This window comes from Macrobrachium nipponense, chromosome 12, assembly GCF_015104395.2.
Source record: "Macrobrachium nipponense isolate FS-2020 chromosome 12, ASM1510439v2, whole genome shotgun sequence".
NCBI lineage: Eukaryota > Metazoa > Arthropoda > Malacostraca > Decapoda > Palaemonidae > Macrobrachium > Macrobrachium nipponense.
Window position 1 is genome coordinate 17,766,342 of NC_087205.1, and position 21,244 is coordinate 17,787,585.

General features: G+C 37.4%; 1 protein-coding gene across 1 annotated transcript in view; it reads right to left on the reverse strand.

Moving 5' to 3' along the window:
* Positions 1 to 5,800: 5,800 nt before the first annotated feature.
* Positions 5,801 to 21,244, reverse strand: part of LOC135224749 (collagen alpha chain CG42342-like) — a 165,165-nt gene continuing 149,721 nt past the window's right edge. The window contains exon 27 of the mRNA XM_064264075.1: positions 5,801 to 10,803. The gene's annotated coding sequence lies outside the window, so the exon portion shown is untranslated. The remainder of the gene's footprint in view (positions 10,804 to 21,244) is intronic.

A 21,244-nucleotide genomic window follows, 5' to 3' on the forward strand; every position in this document is an offset into this window, starting at 1 on the left:
AGACATGCTTTCTGCAGGCTCGTCTAGCCACTATAAAATCATACAGGTCCGACTGAAAAGCCTGCAGCAGCGACTTCGTCAGGACCCGGAATAGAGGTTCCTCTGCAAAGACAGCAGCAGTCAACCCTGCAGTGCTGACTGAGTTAATTGAACTGCTCAGTCTACATTTTGCTTCGAATTCCGCCTTAATCATGGTATCCGGAATTCTCGGCAAACGTTCACTGAATTGTGTGGAGGCACACTCTGGATCGAGTTTGCCCACTGTGAACGTTGCTGGAGCGCCAGCCCAACACTCCAGATCTCCGGGAAAGAGGAAAGAGGTAGCCTCCGTCTCTTTTAGCTGAGGCATGGGTTTGTCCTCCATTCCGGCATGCAGTGTCAATTCTGCGATCTTTGATGTGCAAGGAGTCGTGACGCTATCCGGCGCTACAAACATGGTATAGCAACCTTTGTGGGGCGTCAACTTGGTGTTGACGGGGTGCGGACCCATGCCGACTGAGCCTGATCTGTAGGGTAGATAACTGTCTCTTTCGGGACCTTGTCTACCCTGACCAACGCTTCCTCGGCTAGTGTAGCGTAGCCCGGGAAGGGGAATTGTAGGCCCGGCGGGAAGAACTCATAGTCTTCCACGGGTCGGGTTCCACAACCCTCAATTGTAAGCTTGCCCTCCGAAAACGGAGCATGTAGAGCCAACCGCCATGGGTTGCTATTCTCGAATGGTGGGAGCTTGGATGCGTCCGGCAACGCAAAAGACTGCGGTGTGCTTCCGGACTGGAGAAATCCGGTCACCAATTTTTCCTGGGCTTGTAATCTTTGGGTCAGAGACATGATGGACTGTCCGGATGTCTGTAGACCTGTCGGTCTGGCTTTAGAAGACTTAGCTCTCAATCCCTTGGGTGGGGGAGTAGCTTTGCCCGAGGAAGTCGAAGGCTTGGGGGCCAATGACGACCTGGCGGAGCCTGCCGGGGAAGGAGTTGGGCTAAAGGAGAGAACGCTAGCCCCACGACTACCTGCCTCACTTACCTCTCTACCTTCCTCCTGGTCCTCGATGGCCATGGGCTCCCGGTGCAGGCTGATGGCCGCCACCTCCTCCGTCATGTCATTGCACAAGCCCTCTTGGTCCTCCGGGGGGCTTGGGTCTCTTGGCGGATACGCTCTACAATGGGAGCCGCTACTTCCGCCGGTACTGCTGCCGAAACCTTGGCGTTCGGGTAGAGGAGGGAGCACATCTCCTCCGACAGCACGTAGGGTTGGCCGGCTCCCACTTTCCTTCCAAACCACCCTACCCAGGCCTTAAGGGTCGACATCGAGGAGGCCTTGAGCGTCAGATCAACCTGTAAGAGATAATCAAATCAGGTTCCCCAGTGTCGGGGACTTTTCCTCGATATCCAGTTTGACTATTCGCAACCAATATGTGTAACATAGAATTCAGAGTAACAATGAGGCGAGGATGCTACCTGCCGACTCATCTGTTACGATCCTAACAAGGCCGTAACACACTATGCAGGCTTCCGGGTGCCAGACCACGCGTCCCTCCTGGTGGATGGCGCAGCTGGCATGAGACCGGCAGGCCTCATGCCCATACGGTTTAAACAGGACGGCTGGGCACCCCACCTCCTGGCAGCGGACCATCTGTAAGTTGGAAAGATACATTAGTATCGTCAAATAATGCCGCCGGAGTTAATTCCGGGGGTATGAGTACACTTAAATTAGTTACATAACCAGCTAAAGGTACTATTGACTATAATCTTCAACTTACTTATTATTAATAAAGCTATTGATGTCTCCGCCTGCTCCGGAATCCATACTTGGGTATCGCCAAAGCTATAACCGGCGGAGTGGGCCTGATATGAGCAGAACAGGGAAACAAGGCAAAACCTAAGCCTGAGTCTGATCGCACCAGAGTAGAGTAGCAATGGTCAATTGGAGGCGCATTCTCTAAGTCCAGTTCTGCCCCCACTGGAGTGGGCAGCAGCGATAACATAGAAGACGGAAAACAGAGCAACGGGAACAATAGTACGTAGAACTCCGGTTTATACATCTTGGCGCATGTGATCGTAGACCACACTTCGCCGGAATAAACACAGGCCCAGAGACATACCAACAGAAGCTACATAATAAATTTTCTTAATATTAAGCTCTGAATGCCTCCGCCTACTCCAGAATCCATAATCTCTTTATCACAATAGCTATAACCGGTGGGGTTGGCTTGATATGATCAGAACAGGGAAAATAGGTAAAAACCTAAGCCTGAGTCTGATCGCACCGGAGAAGAGTAACAGTTCCAAGTCAATTAGAAACACATCTCTAAGCCTAGTTCTGCCCCCATTAGAGTGGGGAAGCAGCGATAACACAAGAGAAGTACGGAAATCAGAGCGGTGGAACAGCGGTACGTAAATTCCGGCGTATAGCCTCCTGGCGGGTGTGATGGTAGACCACACCTCGCCAGAAAAAACGCAGACCTGGAGACATACCAACAGAGATTACATAACCGTGCTCTACGCTCTAGCTGTAGTTCATCGGTAGGATTATTTGGACAGCGAGCTAACAAAGCAGCCCCGTGACGAGTCCGGGACGGGGGGGGGGGGGGTGGGGTGTCTGGAGGAGAGTGGACGAGTTGTGATCGCCTGGCCATGGCAACCGATCAGTGAATACCACTTCTCGAGAAGCCGTTAACTAGCCTACCACTAAAGGGGGCAGAAGACGGTAGGCCTACTGACACCCTAGAGGAGGCAATGGCCCAGGCTACACTCGCCAAAAATAATTCATAAAGTAATTGATGAGGAATTATTGGAAGTACTGACGAAAAAAAAGGGGGGGGGAAGAAAAACCGCACCCAGCTAACCCAACCCTCTGAAATCGGTACAGATTCGGTCAGGTAGGCTAGGATGGCTCCTATAAGGATGTCACGAAGAGGACGCCTAGAACCTAACTCAACCCTCCAAAATCGAATCTATCGATCTGGTCATACGTAACAAGAGAGAAACTCTCTAGTCCTGGGCCACCCTCCAAGCAAACATATCTGCCTGGTCGGGTGGCGGTACAAGGAGCCACTAAGGGTGGTGGGATATACCCAGCCCGCCTAGCCTACCCTCCAAAACCTAGCCTAGGTCTGGTCGGATAGGCTAGGGTAGGACATCGTGAAGAACTTCCAACCTCATCAAATAGCAATACAAGATCTATAATCGAAAACTTAACTAGAAATATACATGCAAGAGTACCGCGAAAAACAACGCGCTCCTGAGGGACTGATGATAACGAAAAAGGCCCTATAATAGGCTAATAACGTAAGATCAAACTGTAAAAAAAGCCTCGTGTATGTCAGGAGCGAGACAGGCCCTATAATAGGCTAATAACGTAAGGACAAGCCGTAAAAAAAAGGCTCTCAGTATTCGTCAAGGGTAGAATGGCGATAAAGAATTCGAAAACAGTAGCCTATACAGGGAAGTGCTAAACGGTGAATGAAATATATAGTGAGATAAAATCTGATATAATCGCGTACGCCGCCAACGTTGCATCCAAAATGGCAGATCATAAGGGCGTCATCCCCGGCTCCCAAGAACAAAGACTTAAAATAAGGGCCAAATATGGATGCACCGTTGCCCCAATGTGTTCAAAAACGATAAATGGAATACTCAACATAGATGAAGAAGCTTCTTGATCACGGGAAGACATGATGCTTCGCAAAAAACACTGCTGGAGACAGCGGAAACGGCGCGTGCAGACACGATGAGTGCTATCACAGGAATGAGGGTTTCTGGCAGACGTAGTAGCGAGCGGAAGGTAGTATTGTAACGGCACCTCTCTAGAGGGGGATTTTGAGAGAGGAGACTTCTATTTGGCAAAAGTATCTGTGGTAGTGGCTTCCATCGCCCCTGTACTGTACTGACACCTTGTAAGGGTGAGCGAGCTGGGGGTAATAACTCCAGCATTCCATATGGCTTTTTTCTCTGGTATATTTAGCATTTATTTATACCTAGAAATGAGTGCTATAGGAACATTTCACCGGGCGACACAGGTCTTCCCCCAGAAATAGATTTTTTCTTTGTCAAAATCCCTTTAGTTTTCTTAGTTATTGTGTAAGTTGCCAATCCCAGCTATTAGAGGATATGATTCGGTGATCTCTTGCCTTTTATGCCATGTTCAACTTATGACTTGGATCTCAAGAGATGTTTAGGGCTTTGTGATCAAGGCACCTGGAATGCTTTTATCACTCAAGTTGGAGACTGGATGTGGTAGAATTGTTTGTCAAGCCATGTAAATCTTTAGAAACAGCCTTTTGACACACTAGACTATGCTAATGCACTCTTGGTAGCCTTAGCACCTGTGTAAGAGTAAACAAATTTCAAGTGTTCTTCACATGTTACCTGTTGCAATAAAGAAGTCTTTTTTTTTTTTTTTTTTTTTTTTCTATGGCCTGGTTTATTGGTAAGAATTTTAAAGAATTTCCTTTCTCAGGGTTGTTTGCATGCCAAACTTTGTCTCAGGGTTAATGATGTATGTGCTATGAAAGGGAGACAAGAGACTACTCAGATTATTACTTATTAGATGTGATGTCAGGCAGTTTGTGCATTGGGAGATTGAACATTGCCTTGTCTAAATGCATTGTCCCTTTGTTTGCTAAGCAAATTAGAATATGCCGACATAATCCTGATCCATTGCCTTTGCTGAAGGTAAATTTTCTTAATGTATAGAAGCCATTGCTATGTCTTTTGATTTTGAGAACTGGTCTCTGTAGATTGTGGTTCGTGTGGCATTATGAAAATGAAATTCCATTTTTGCTGCACATTTGAAGACAAATTTATTTTGGAATGAAAGAGCATCCCTGTGGCCTCATTCCTTAATTTTAAAGTGTTGGGGAGCATGAACATTATAATATTAATTGTATAGGGGCTTTACCTGTTTCAATACAATCTTTAGTTTTGATTATTGTTGTCGAGCTGTTGGACCCAGGCACACTGGTCTCATTAACAGTTTCTGCCGAGGCAGTTTTTTCCATAAACTGCTCTTATCTTGTCTTATACCAGAGAGCCTTACTCCATAATTCTGGCAGCAGTACAATCTAGAAAGGATCCCTGATCAAGTAAATATTTTGGGTATCGTCAAGAAACCTTTAGCTCATTTGCCTACCTACTACACTAACCCACCATCCTTATCTCAATGTGGGATCATCTTAAACAGTAGGTAAGTTTCATCCCAAGTATAAATTCTTTATATTTCTTCTGTTTAGAATGTACTGCCTCCCCACAACTTTTTGGGCTGTCAAGAAAAATTCTGACAAGAACTAAACCATTGAAACTTTCCTTGTGGAGCACAGGTGAACTAGACAATCATTAACTTGGTCAGCCAAGCTTTTATTTATTTATTTTTTTATTTTGAATGACTGCATCTGGTTAAAGAATAGATAAAACAGTAGGAAGGTATCTAAATTATTTTGAAAAAATGTGTACAAGCTTGACTTCTGTAAAACAATCACACCTGAACCTCCCCACTTTCTTCAATAAAAAAAAAAAAAAAAAAAAAAAAAATGGAGGACTCGTCACCAAGCTCAATGACTGTTCCAGATTGTGCTGAGGGTACTCCTATACTATAAAAAAAAAGTAATTTTATTACTAAATTACGTGAGGAATTTTTCATGATTGATTCAGGGCCTAATTTAAAAATTTTTATTCAAGGCCTAATTTAAAAAATTTTATTCAAGGCCTAATTTAAAATTTTATTACACAATTAAGTGTAGAATTTTTCATGACTGATTCAGGGCCTAATTCACTGTACATGGTGAAAGAAGGAAATTTCAGTACACAATCATACACAGATTTTATTTCATAACTTACAAGCTTTACAATATTCAAACCTTATATGAACACAGGTTTGATTCTTATAAAATCCTCATTTGCAGTGCCTACAGTGATCACACACTTTTCTACTCTGAAATAAATTTACCAAACCAAATGCTCTGGATCTAGCACTACATATCAATTTATATATACTTTACTGTAATATACACCTGCATAAATCTCTGCACTAGGCTTGACCAACACTGTTTATTCAGTATCCTGAAGACTACCCTAAGGGATAAACCCATTTAGTGGATTCTTTTGTTGGTAATTAACTGTGACCATGATTACTCATAACTGAATTTCCTTCACAAACCTTTTGTCAATTCATATACTACTGGAAAAAACTCAACAATGAACCAGAGTGAATCGTGAATATACTTTAAACTTCATCAGTTATGAAGGAAATTGGAGTCCAATTTTCATCATTAAACCCACTTCATTTTTAGGAAATGTGGTCTTCATATCATAGTCATAGTATAGTCACCGTATGCATTCCTTTAATGGAAGTTCCTGATTTGTAAATATCCTAACACTTAAGTATATCTGTATAAATCTATGCCAAACTTTGATTTAAAGCTTAATCCTAAACAGAATGCAACAATTTTACTTAGGAATACATTTTCATTTATACAAAATGCAAAGGCATAAAAATTCTATATAATAATAATAATGATGGGTCCCTAAGATTATATTTTATATTTGTAGTTACTACATCCACTGTTAACATAACATATGCAAAAAATAGATGCAGTATTCGTAATGTCCCTTTTCTCCTGTACTTCACTATGCAGTCTATAAATGTAACAGTGCAGATAGTCACATCTGATTCTGTGACTTGAAAATATTCTTAATAAGACAGAAGGATTGGTAGTTAATTTTTGTTACATGACATAGCACATATATAGTAGATAGTAAATGGTGCATTCTCCAAAGATTAACTTTTACCTTGAGTATTTTATAACTACATTAGTCAAGTCATTCAAAAGCCTGTCATGATCCCAATGGACTTAAATCAGTACAGTAAAAGATTTCAAGTTTTTCAGTTTGGAGAATTTGATGCTGTTGTAGATAAAGTTGTAAATGTTTGAAATACCATATTCATATGAAAACATTATGCTATTTGAAAATTTTCACATAAAACCTTGTCATGGATGCGAGTAACACAATTGTAATAAACAAAATTATTGGATTTTTTTTTTTTTACAGATTTTCATGAATACAAAATTATATTTTTCTCAGAACACTCTTGCCTATTTAATTACAGTAAGTTATGCATAAACTTTGTTGTATTTCTCAAGGCATGTGAGTGTCAGCACTGTAACTTGAACATCAAATTGTGATTTCTATTTTCTTAACAACACTAGGTTATATATTCTGTACTTTTATGAGGCTGAAGTTTTGATGAAACTATCCCATATCCAGCCAAGAACTTTAGTCATAAAAATGATAAAAAATGAGCCTGTATTAGACTGTAATGTTTTAACAGGTTGAGAAATATTCATCAAATCTTCATACTTCATAATTAAGTAAAGCACTATCATATAGACATATTGACTAGAGATCCAAAGAAATCATATGGTAACTATAATGACATACATTCTAATAAGACATTATTTTGAGATTCTACTTCTTAATAAAAATAAACAAATGTAATTTATTGTCCTAACCTATGTTACTAAACACATGCAAAAACATTCTGGAGGGCATCAATATATACATCCAAAATTCTTAATCCCTTAAACAAGTGAGAATATTTTCATTTATACAGCAACGCAAATCAAGATGGCACTCAGAAGACCATAATCACTTGCACACAGCATGGGCTTTTTGTAGCAAGAAGTACTTTCATTATAAGGCCTTTCTGTGCCTTTTTCACTTAAAAGTCATTGTGAAAAAGAACTGTCAATTTTGTGCACCTTGAAATATCCAAGGTTTTAGGAATATGTCCCCTGAAAATAAATCTGTCGAAATTGAATTCAAACCATCAGCAAATAGGAAAAAAGGTACTTTGTGCAGTAGTGTCAACTCTATGCAATTTTTATTATTACACAGGGTTCATCCTGAGTAACTGAGTTTATTTTATTGTTGAGCGTCAACAATAACTTTGTTTTACGGTATTTCAAGCAAAATACATTTGACTTTATTGACTATGATTATGAAAAAATAAATATTAAGGACTGCAAGGAACTATATATGAATTCAATAAGAATTAAGAGATGATGAGCAGAATGTGAACTGCTCTAAAGTTATAAAAGTTATAGTATAAAATCCATGAAATTTCTGAACATACATTTATGAAAAATTTTCTAACTTAAAAATACCTAGAGTACTGAAGTGTGCTAGCAGGTTTCTCATATAATACACTGCATTACAAAGCATAATGGTCATTAAAGAACAATGAGCATCCAATACACTTGAGCAAATTTAGACTTTCATAAAATTAATTTTCATAAAATCCACAGTAAAATATGTAAAAGTATGTCTAATTTTAAAATCTAAGATTTACTATGAAATAAATGTTTACTGCAGTAAACTTTCTTCACCTAAATAATACAACCCTGCAGCCATATAAAAATATTACTACATTAGGTATTGTGGAGCACTTGAGTTTTTGTATTACATGAATTAATGGAAGCATCCATCCTGAGCTGAAAATAAAAGTTGTCTTAGGAATCTGAAATAATCTCGTTACATTTTGTAAGTTTCCAAATTCCTGTAAAAGGAAGCTATCAAATAAACAAAAGTAGTTCTGTCAAATATTTCAAAGCTTGATAAAGTATAGCACAGACTCAATGCATTTACCCAAGCATGATCAAATATAATTTATACCCACTTTAATGTTTATGGTTAAAAAATGTTAGTGTGAAGCCATCTCCAGTATACTATATTCAGTTTCATTATGTAAACTTTAATTTTTCAAATGCTGTTAAAGACCTCCTAAAACACGTTTATGGTGTTTTAGAAGCTTCTGTGATTCAATAGCTCAAAGGTTATAGTGGGTATGAGACATAAGATATCCAGAGCTAAACTGAAAAATGGCAGGATATGCCAAACTGAAGTTCATCAGTGTCATAGATTTCTGTATGCTTTAGGTGTCTGAAGAACTTCTATTTACAAAGGTTGTAAGGAATTTATATGTTAATGCTCTTTTTGAAATATGAGCAATAATAAAATCCCATGTTGTTTTCAATATTTAGCACATCAATTCAAATAAATTTGAAACATTAGTTAACACACTTATCAGCAAATTAAGTATCAACAGATCTTAAAATTATACTTGTAGTTACGGTTTAAGGCAGGGTTTTATTTGTAAAATAATGGCTAAAAAATATTTCATATTTTATAAAGTGCTTGTAACACCGAAGAATTTAAATATATTAAATTTGTTTTTCCTCAAACTTTATCTAAACTATGATGCAGAAACAAAACAATTATAAATGATCTGGCAATAAATGTGAAGGTAAGCAATTAACTGTATGATATGCATCTATAGTTCCTCAAGACATGTTTCATTTCCCTGCTTTGTTAGAAAGTGCTACATAGTCACTTTTAATTATGTACTACATAAATCTAAAAAGGTGGCTATATGGGACATTGCACTAGACTAAACATGTAAAAAATATTCAGAATAAACATCAATTTCTTGAGATAATACAAAGGTAAAATAGTGCAATTACCATCAGTAACATGGTGTATGTTGCTTGTGATCAAGTGTGTGATATGTATGTATAACCTATTCCAGCCCATAAGTTACTGTATATTTGGCTTCATAAGACTTTAATTTCTGTCCCAAGTAACTTCTGACATACCTAAATTTGCTTGTTTAAACAATTTTTTAATATGTCACCTATCTAAACTTAACGTTCCTAAAATACTTTTCATATCACGAGAAATGTTACTCAATGTGTATTGCATGACATAAAAGAAAATTAACTGACGTATGAAAAATAAAGTCTTGCATACCTTTTAACATAAAAGGGAAACATATTGTATAACAATTACTAAACTACAGCAGTTATTCATTAAATTGCTAGCTAGGCTGAAGTAGCACAATCGTGGTCAAACTACAGAAGGAGATATGAGCATTCCATCCAGAATACTGAGCTTAAAAGTTTTACAAATTACACTTTCTTCCATTTATATAAATTTTCATATGTTGAATTAAACAAGATTGCACCAACGTTGTTTAGAACTGCCTTATTTTCAGGATTTTGGAAAGTGTTCAGTAACACTTAATTCCAACATATACTCATTCACTTTGGTCCATTTTTCCTTCTGAAAAATATTTTAAAAATTTATAAATTTTACTGTCAATTGAAATTTATCAAAGCATGCTTTAGATTATGTTCACTTTCACAATTCAAAATTTCATTCATTCTTAATGTAAAGTAGTTTCAGTAGTAGATGAAAAATGGATGATAGTCATGTTAAAAAAAGAAAATTTTTTTTGAAGGTCAACTCAAATCAGGTGTAAACCCAAATCCCAATCTGAAATTTGACCTTCGACATCCATTAGTACTATACTACTGTATAGCTTATGCTTTGTTCAAATTAAGAGGTACATACCTCCTGCTTAAAGATTAGCAATGAAATGCAGAAATAACAAAAAAATACTCGCTATACACAGTCACTGTGGACTAAGACAGTATAAACTTCTGTACACTATTTACATGGGGGAAATCTATGCTGACGATGAACATTTACTCCTGTTTGTATTGTGCTCACTCATTCACTTGACCTACTGGCAGATCCAGAAGAGCTTAAAGTAAGTTTCATAAAACCAGATTTATGAAAGATCACAGTTGAATTTTCATCAACTACATATTTTCTTCATATCTCGAATACATTTTCTTTCTGGAAGAGCACAACAAGAGAACTCCTGAGTCTGCCAACAGGCTTACCATCACTGCTTGATTACATCACTGACTCCAGGCTAGTGACGATTATACAGTTGTTCAAATTTCTGAAATAGAATGATAACTTTACTAGCCTGACAATTTCTGAAATAGAATGATAACCAAGTTCATTAATATATTTGATATTCCCAGAATAAGAAAAAATAATTTAAGGATCATTCTGCAAATTTTCTGGTTTTACATCATAACAAAAACATTGCTGTAAGAATATATTGCTAACATAAAATGGAAGATCCAAGGCATGCATTGTTTTAACAGAGTTAACTTTAGTAATTTTCTCCTCATGAACAGCTAACATTAATCTTAAATTCAAGTCACTCAATACATGTAATCCTTTTACTCGCACGATATGAATTAAAAATTTTTATTGTTTACAACTATGACCTACGAATACAATGTACCATTGTAAGTTCCTGCTTTAAAACAATACTGTAAACATATTTACATTTATTTTCTACAAAGTTCCTTAGTACCATGTACTACCCTAAAATGGAAGACTGCAGTATATACTATATCTGCAAAAATACAAAACAGAAAAATGGTGCAGTTTTCCCTTGCCTTATTACTGATTTTTCAGATACTGCTAATTTGACCCCCTGAATACTCATGGAAAGTATTGAAGAATCATTCGGAAACTGCAGACTTGTGTACGTATTAAGTGTTTCACAAGTCCAGTAGGTGGCATATCTCAATTTAAAACAATCTGCAATAGTAATTGATTAATCTATAGATTTTAGGCATACACGTCTAGTATACTTGGACAACTAAGGCCATTCAGCAATGAAATGCATGTAGACAGTGAAAAGGTTTGAAAGTTGTTATCAGGAGGGAAACCTCACAGTTGCACTTGGAATCAGCTGTTAGGAGAGGGTGTAAAGTATGTTGGAAGAGAGTATGAACAGAGGTAGAGTAAAAAGGAATGAAAGCAGTTAGAGCTAGGGGCTGAAGGGATGCTGCAAAGAAACTTTAAGTAATGCCTACAATGCACCCCATGAGATGCACTGATGGCACTAACCCCCATGGGGATTTTGCAATAATACTGCAGTCTTCTATTTTAGCGCACTGTGGTACAGGCAGTCCCTGGCTTATGATGGGTTTGGCTTACGACGTTCCGAGGTTACAATGCTTTTCAATTACATTTACCAGAACTTATTTTCCTGGTTTACGATGCCTATAACACTAATCTGGCAGAAGAAATATGACTCCAAAAATGCAAAATAATATATATTTGAAGGTTTTTTTTGATGAAAAATGCAATAAGAATGGAGTTTACATAGTTTTTAATGCACCCAAAGCATTAAAAGTAAGGTTTTCTTAGGATTTTTTACGAAGTTCCGGCTTATGACGATTTTCGGCTTACAACGCGTCTCAAGAACGGAACCCCCGTCGTAACCCGGGGACTGCCTGTATCCTACATATTTAAGATTTCTATATATTATTCTGTTATTTATGTCAGTTCCTAATACAGTACTGTACTTGTAAAATAAAATGTATCTGTTGCTTTCTTTGGATCATGCATACATTTATATGGTACAGTATAGGCTTGCTGCAGTGAAGCAGTTTTGATATATATATTTAAAAAAAAGTAAAATTGTGTAGTAAGTTTGGTATAAGGGGAGGGACACGGCATAATCCTAGTTTTATAATTTTTCCTCACGAGATTTAACTTGGTCTTACCACACTAGCAGCAATAAACATTCATAACACTGCTCTGCTAATTTTAGTACAGTAATTCATAGGAAAGGAGACAAATTTTTTATAATGAATTCTTTTATTTGTTTTTATCACCAGAGACAAAAACCTGCAGTAAATTACGTTGGCTCATCACTAAACCTCTCAATCTCCCATCCTTTCTCTTTATGCTTTCACATTTTTAGTTTTCATAACTAATTTTTCATACAAATCATTGGATCTTAATTGGCCTAATTCATGCCATTACTATGCTGACAGGGAGGAGCTGCTGTCCTCGTTTTTTAGTATAAAAGCTTTTAACATGGTTAGAAAGCCGAATCTTGGAGTAAACTTTTCCTTTAATGACTGATGAGTTATAAAAAATCTGTTTCAGGTTAAAACTCCAATTGTTTCATGACAAAACTCATCATTCATAATTAGCTTAGCTGCTATTTAGGTGGGAAAATCTGATCTGAAGATATGGCACCCAGTAACAGTGAAAGTCTATTAGGTGAAGCACGTTAGGACGAAATAAGTAATCTTATGGGGTTCTATAGGGAAGCTCCCTGTAGGGGGTTAATGCCCTCAGTGCACCTCAATTGGTGCACTGTAGGCATTACTTAAGGTTCTTTGCAGTTTGCCTTCGGCCACTAGCTACAATGCCTTTAGTTTCTTTTACTGTATGTACCTCCTTTCATACTCTCTTCCTTCCATCTTACTCCCCACCCTCTTCCAGCAATTGAGTCATAGTGCTACTGCAAGGTTTTCCTCCTGTTACACCTTTCAATCCTTTTACTGTCAGTTTGCGTTTCAGTACTGCATGACCTCGTACGTCCCAATGCTTGGCCTTTGACCTAAATTCTTTATTCAATTCTATGTATAGGGAAGCAAGCATCTGGAGTGAGATAAATCTGTACTTCAACAAAGGCACAGCGATCTAAATGAGAAACTTTTGTGCTTATTGAAATCTCAGCTTTAAATGCCTGTAGGGACAATGTCCTTCACTATATTTCACTACAACAACTTGCTAAGTTCCAATTTATATCATCTTATGTAGAACTGTCTAGCCTTTCCACCGATATAATTATCATGTATGTACACAGATTGAACCTGTAGTTATTCATGTATGTGTTGGTAAAGAAACAAATTCTCTATCTGCGCACCTGGATCTCTGTAGACCCAACTCGGGTACTACATATACGTCCGCACCTGTCTATTTCAATCCTGCTCGTCTGTAATAAAGCATCAGTACCCAGATACCTGCCCCTCTCTCGTCTTCACAACTGGTGACCTTATTTCATTACGACTTGTTAAGTTCCAATTTATATCATCTTATGTTGAATAATCTGGCCTTTCCCCGGACAAAACCAACGCCATTAATGGATTCAATACAGCACATCCTCCCCAAGTGCGTTTTTGCATCTCTCGAACAGTTTGGCTCTGCCATTAACAAGACACGTCGACTGCACTCTGAGTCATTAACAGACCCAAACAGCGACTAGTCTTGACTCTTGACGAACCCAACACCATTAACAAACAAAATACGGCGCTTAATTCACATTTTGGTGCGAGACGAGTCCCGAGGACGGGTATCTGGGTGCTGATCAGCCAGCTCACAGAACCAGGCAGCAGTTACACACATCCACGTCAACATCGTGGACCCCTCTGCCTCAATCGAGGGACACTGCCGCACCTGTAGGCCTCCTTAGCCCTCCCGCCGCCGCTGCCTGTGGACCTGCTCGGCCCGCCCGATATCGCTGCCATACCTGGGGGCCTGCTCAGCCCGCCCAACGGCACCACCGCACGCAAGGCCAGTCCCGGCACATCACTCTGCGGCTGCAGATGACAGCTGAACCCCCCAGGCGCTGCCAGGGGAGACATCCTGTCAGCCAGAATGCCGAAGGACGCAGCAGTCGATGACGCCTAACAAGTGATCACAAGGACACAGGGTCGCCTCCTGCCTCCAAGACGTTTTTATTGCATTTTATCATCCAGTCATTATTCCTTAATACATAATTGTCTTGGGGGGGGGGGGGGGAGTATTTGTAAGGAAAACGTTCTTCACTTTTTATTTCACTACAATGACTTGCTAAGTTCCAACTTATATCAATCTTATGTAAAATTCTCTGACCTTCTCGCTGACATAATTATTAAGTATGTGCACAGACTGCGTCTATAGTTGTTCATGTATAAGTGTCGGTAAAGAAACACAAATTCTCTCATCTGCATGCCCAGATCTCTGTAGACCCAACTCGGGTACTACATATCAATCTGCACCTGTTTGTCAACCCCGCTTGTCTGTAATAAAGCATCAGTACCCAGATACCTGTCTCTCTGTCTAGTCCTCACATGCCTACCGCTTCAAATGATCATGCCAGTGATATAAGTCAGGATCATATACCAACTAATGTGCTACTCAAGTGTTCTAAATAAAGCTCTGGAAAACTAAAGCTTAACATGAAATAAACAAGAACTGATAAGTCTTTCATTACAGGCAGTCCCCGGGTTCAGCTTATGACGTTCTGAGGTTAAGGCGTTTTTCAATTATATTCATCAGAAATTATTTCCAGGGTTACGACGCCTGCAACGCTCATCTGGCAGAAGAAATATGACACCAAAAATGCAAAATAATCAATATTTGCAGTTTATTTATGCTAAATGCAATAAGAATGCAGTTTACATAGTTTTCAATGGACCCAAAGCATTAAAAGTAAGGTTTTGAACCAAACAAAAACTTCTTTCAGTTTTCTTCTGAAGATTGAAAAAGAAACCCACAAAATCACTTTGTAACTTGTTTACTTCTAAGTATTTACATTTAGTTTTACTCCACACTCGAGTACTTTCAGGCCCTGTCTGTGGCCCATTTTCAAGAGATGTTTGGGATGTTAGCCTGGGTCAAGGCCCAGCAGTCTTCTGGAAGTTCTTCTCGTTGATCTGTCATTTATGTGATGGCTGTTCTGGTTTTCTTGAGAGTTGCCAATCCCCTCTTGTCGCTCTGATATCCTGAGCTGATGGTCAATGGGATTAACCCTTGTGGTAAGGGTGTGGTCACCAAAAGTCTGTTGGGCAGGAAACCTAATCTCCAGGTCAGCAGGGTCAATCTTAGCTTCTTTTAATATCAAAGCTCGGCTTATGGGATCTTCTGAGGTAAAACCATTGTTTCCTTCAATTACTTTAATCTCTCTGATAAGTGCACCCTCTACTACCCTCCTGTGACTAATTTTGTTGCTTTTGTATATAAGCCTACTGTTTTTGAAATCCATCCTATGGTCATTTTCCCAACAATGTCTAGCTATAGCACTCCTCTGAGAGTTGAGCTGTACTGCCCTTCTATGTTCTTGGACTCTGGTACTTATTCCCCGACCTGATTCCCCCACATATCTGTCTCCACAATTGTTGCAATTGATTATGTATACCCCCACTACATCATCTGTATTACTGTCTTCTCCTTCCAATTTATTTTTACATACTTTGTTTTTTACGGTATTATCAAAGGTATATACAAATTTATATTTACTTTCTTTCATTTTTGAAGGGATTTGTTTCATTTTAGGCATAAAAGGGAGGGCAACTATTTTCTTGTTTTCTTTATTCCATGTACTCTCTACATTCGCTTTGTAAAAAATTTTTCTAGCTTTGTTGAGTGCCCTTTTTCTGAACCATTCCAGGTATGCTAATGCATCGAAGCTTTTATCGATGTAATTTATTTCTTGCTCTATCTTGCAAGGGTCTTGCAAGCTGTATCTGTATCTGCTTTTTAATTTCCTTCAATTCCCACAAGTGCTGGAATCCAACATATTTTCACTAATAGTCCTGATTGAATAAGTTGGTATATTTTTATATGGATTTCTTGTACAAGGTGATTTGTAGACTTGTACTTGTTTATAGCATCAATAGGACTTCGTAAGTCACTGAAAATTATGGTGGAAACTGCTATTCGTATGGCTGCGAGTTCAGCTGTGCATACTGATGATATTGGGGGAAGACTTATCTTAAGTTATTTTTTTGAGAATGCTGAAGCTCGTACTCCAGTGTTGTTTTTTGATCCATCTGTATAAATCCTAAGTTGATCTCCCTTTCTTCTGATGTGCTCCAACGCATGTTGGCGGTACATTTTTGTGTTTGCCATATTTCTTTTTAGAAGATATGATAGAGCAATACATATTTTTACTCTTTTCAAAGTCCAGGGTGGTGGGAATTCCATTGCTGGATGGAAAATTGGTTTAATTTTATGTGAATTCTTTAAATATTTGGTTCTTTGTGGGAAAGACATAGCACTATGGTTTTCTAATCTTTGACTCTAATTCAGAAAGCAGGTAGCAATGGGAGCTGTTCCTGCTTGAAGGGAAAGGCCCCTACACATAGTTATCAAATTGCAGTGATGTTTTAGGGGTATTATACCTGCTTCTTCTAACAGGAAGTTTACAGGGGATGATCAAAATGCTCCCGTGCACAAACGTATTCCTTCATGATGCAATGCATCTAGTGTTTTTAGTGTAGCTTCTGAGGCAGATGAATACATTGGGGAACAATAATCTGTTATAGATGGTACTGTTGCTTTGTATAACAATAGCATGGTGTAATTTCCAGTTCCCCATTTAATGTGATTGTTTTTTCAATATGGATAGGGTTTTTATACTTTTTGCTTTAATGTATGAGGTGTGCTTTCCAGTTCAGGTGCTGATCAAACACCATTCCTAGGTATTTAACATTTGTGCAGAATTTACTTTTGGTATTATAAAGATAAAGCTTAATTGTTTGGCGTTTTAATCATCTTTTACCTTTTTAGAAAATAATTGCATTTCTTTCATCTATTGAAAATTGGAATCCTACTGAATTTACCATTGGTAATATTTGTGATGGCTGTTTTGAGGATTCTTTGGGCATGTCTTAAGGTGCTACTGGTATAAATATATGGCAAAGTCATCAACATATAAGCTGTTTTTAACTTCTTTTGGTAAATTTATTGTAATATCATTGATTACTAAAGCAAATAGAGTACAGCTTAAGACACTGCCTTGAGGGATTCCTTCTTCCAATTCATAAATGTTTGAATAAAAATTTTGTGTTTGACTTTGGAAAGTTCTATCCGATAGAAAATTGTTAATAAAAATTGGTAATGGCCTCTTATACCTTCAGAGTGAAGTTTTTGTATGATATTGTGTCTCCATGTTGTATCATATGCTTTTTCTATGTCAAAAAATACTGCCACTGAATTGTTTTAAATCAAATCCTTTTTTGACATGATCTTCTAGTCAGATTAGTGGATCAAGGGTTGATCGACCAGCTATTGATCCTGGTTGCATTGGTGTCAGAATTGAATTTTTAGTTATGCCATATGTTAGTTGTGAATTAACCATTTTTTTCTAGTACAGGCAGTCCCCCAGGTTATGACGGGGTTTCCGTTCTTGAGACGCGTCGCAAGCCGGAACATCGTCAAAAATCCCAAGAAAACCTTACTTTTAATGCTTTGGGTGCATTAAAAACTATGTAAACTGCATTCTTATTGTATTTTTCATCAAAAAACCTTCAAATATTGATTATTTTGCATTTTTGGTGTTATATATATTTCTTCTGCCAGATCAGCGTAGTAGGCGCTGTAACCCTGGAAATAATTTCTGATGAATATAATTGAAAAGCGCCTTAACCTCAGAACGTCGTAAGCCAAACCCGTCGTAACCCGGGGACTGCCTGTAATTTACATTGACAGCTTGTCAAAGATATAGGTCTATGATTGGAAAAATTACTTGAATCTTTCCCAGCTTTGTTTATTGGGATAATGATAGCATGTTAAAATTTATCTGGAAAAATGCGTTTCATCCAGATGGTGTTAAAGAATTTTAGTAAATATGATTTGGCAATGGGGTCTAGTCTTTGTATCATTTCAAATTATATTTTATCATGGCCTGGGGCTGATGGATGACATGAATCTAGAGCATTGTTTAATTCATCTATATTAAATGCATAATTATATTCTAGATCTTCAATAGTTTCAAAATTGAGTATAGCATTTTTCCCCTGTGTTCTTATATTTTGGAAATGTTCATTTATTGCACTTCTTGGGTGTCTTATATATTTTCCGTTAATTTTCCTTATTTTTTTACCAGAGATCTTTCATAGATGTATTTGTTGACAAGCTTGATACATAATTTTTCCATGATAATATTTTCGAAATTTGGCATTATATTTGTTATAAAAAGGTTTAATATAATTGATTGTTATGTTGATGACCACTATCTTGTTTAGAATGTTTGTATGATAGGGCAATTTGTTAAGATTTTGACTTAATACGAGTTTGGTTTTGCTTAAAGTTGCTAAGGTTGGAGTCCACCATGGGACAGGGGATTTATTTGGGTGTGGCCTTGTTTTAGGTATGCTTTTATCTGCAGCATTTATCATGAAATCCGTGAAGAATTCACATATTGTACTGTGGCTTTGGTTATGTGGAAATGGTGGTATATTTCTGGTATGTAGATTGTAAATGTCCCAATCTGCTTTTTGGATATTGTATTTTACAGGTGGCAATATCAAATTATTATTTAAATAATAAGGACTATGGGGAAGTGGTCACTGGTATATGAGTCATCCAAGACATTCCACTCAAGTCTTTCAGCTAAGTCGACTAAGCACAGCGAGTTATCTACTGAAGAAAAGGTTAAGTGGGTATTGGAGAAGTAAGTTGGCACGTCACTTTCATTTAGGCAGCATAGGTCATGCGCCAATACGTATTTCTCTAAGTTTGTTCCTGGTGCATCAGCAAGGTGATTGTTATCCCAAAGGGATTCATGTAGATTATTAATTAATGCTGGTAGATCACTGAAATTCGAGCTAAAATTTGGTTGGGTGTATAAGTTATAAATTGTGATCATATTTTTATCCGGCATATATAATTTGATAGCTGTTATCTGATATGATAGTGATGGTATGTTTAAAAGTTCATGGGTGATACTATTATGAACATATATTGCTGTTATTCACCATCAGTTGGTGAATAACAAGCAATTTTATACTGTCGAATGCTTGTGGGGTTAGATCCTATGTGTTGTAGGCAGATACATATTGGGTTGTGGTCTCGTAGTATTCTTTGTAATTCACGCAGATGTAGTCAGGTTAAGAGGCCATTTATATTCCACTGAATAATTTTATATTCCATTATTGGGAGGAAATGGTGTTAATTCTGTAAACTGATTGCCGATTTTACTGTCTCGAAGTTTATATTAATTTGAATTTATTTGTGGTTTTTTAAAAATCTGTATTTGTATGTTGGTTATTAGATTCAGCAGTTGTTTGTTTTTCATAATTGAATATTAATAAGTCTGCGTATTTTTTATTATATAATTTCCTTTTTGTATTGTAAGGATTCAGAGCATAATTTGTTCTCATGTTGGTGTGTTAAAGGGCATTTCCTTAATCTGATAAAATTATCTATACAATTTTGTACTGTGTCCTCTGTCTTGGTGGTTAGTTGGTTATATGTACCTACGAAGCACTCATTACAACCACAAGACGAGGCATGTTTGGTGATGTTATTAGTTATTGGTTCAGAAGTATTTGATCTTCTAGCTTTAGAAATTTCTGGTTTTGTAATTCTATTGGTCCTTTTCTGTAGTGATAAGGACTGTTGGTTTGAAGGGTATTTGCTTTATTGTTAGTAGTGGGATATTTGGGACCTGTGGATGGTTGGGGAGTGATAGTTATATTTTGGTTTGGTTGAATGGTATGATTTTCATTAGTATTACCTGTTGGGAATTGTAGAGTAATTAATTGATTCTTTACTGTCCAGATGTTGGCTGTTTGATTGGGATTGAGGGTAATTGTGTATTTCCACTTGTGATGAGGTTAGTACAATATCTTTTTTAAAATGTTCTCCTGGTGTACGTAATTGGCGTTTCTTTGGATTGATTGTAATTTTCAATATTCACTTTTTTTTCCCTTAGGTGGGGTTTGTTTCAGTTTTCTTTTCTTTTTGTCAGTACAATTATTATTACATATTATTTTATTCCTATTCCATTGGTGGATTATCATCATGCTTGTTTTGAGGTTCAGCACTGATATGAGAATTAGTTCGTACGCTTATATTATCTTGTTGTTTGTTGTTAATGTGATCGATATTTAGATTTTTAGTTGCATTTGCGAAAGAGTGGTTTTAGATGGATTTTGGACTCCTCTTACTTTTAGCTCGAGTCTAGCTTCGACTGACATTCCTGTTCTATTTATCAAAAACTGGAGCTCTGTGTTGTATTGATAAAAGGAGCATTCTTTAGATTTAGCATGATGGGATTGTCCACAGTTAATACATTTTGGAGATTTACATTTCCAATTAGTAGTATGGGTATCTGATGCACACACTCCACATACTGCTTTATTATGGCCTTTTTTGTGTGTGTGCCCATACTTTGAACATGCTCTATTTTGTTCAAGAATTTTTATTTTGAATGGGAGATCCTGGCCTGTAAATTTTATTTTTGCAATATAATTTGTTTATTTTTATCTTTCCTACTTGGAACTGAGTAGTCTTCTAAATCATTGTATCTTAACTTAAGGGACTCAATTAACAAGTGTTTTGAGGGTAGTCCTCCTTCTTCAATCTTGGGTAAAATGACTGTGTCCTGTATATAATTTAATGTTTCATGACTTATTATTGTCATTTTTGTGCCATTTATTTCTTTTATATTTAAAAAGGTGGTGGACTGTTTTTCATGGTTACCCGAAGTAACCATTCATTTTCTTTAATATACCAGCATTCCATTTCTTGTGTTGGATATATGTTCAATAATTTTCCAACCCGTATATTTCTTCAGGTCTTCTAAATTCATA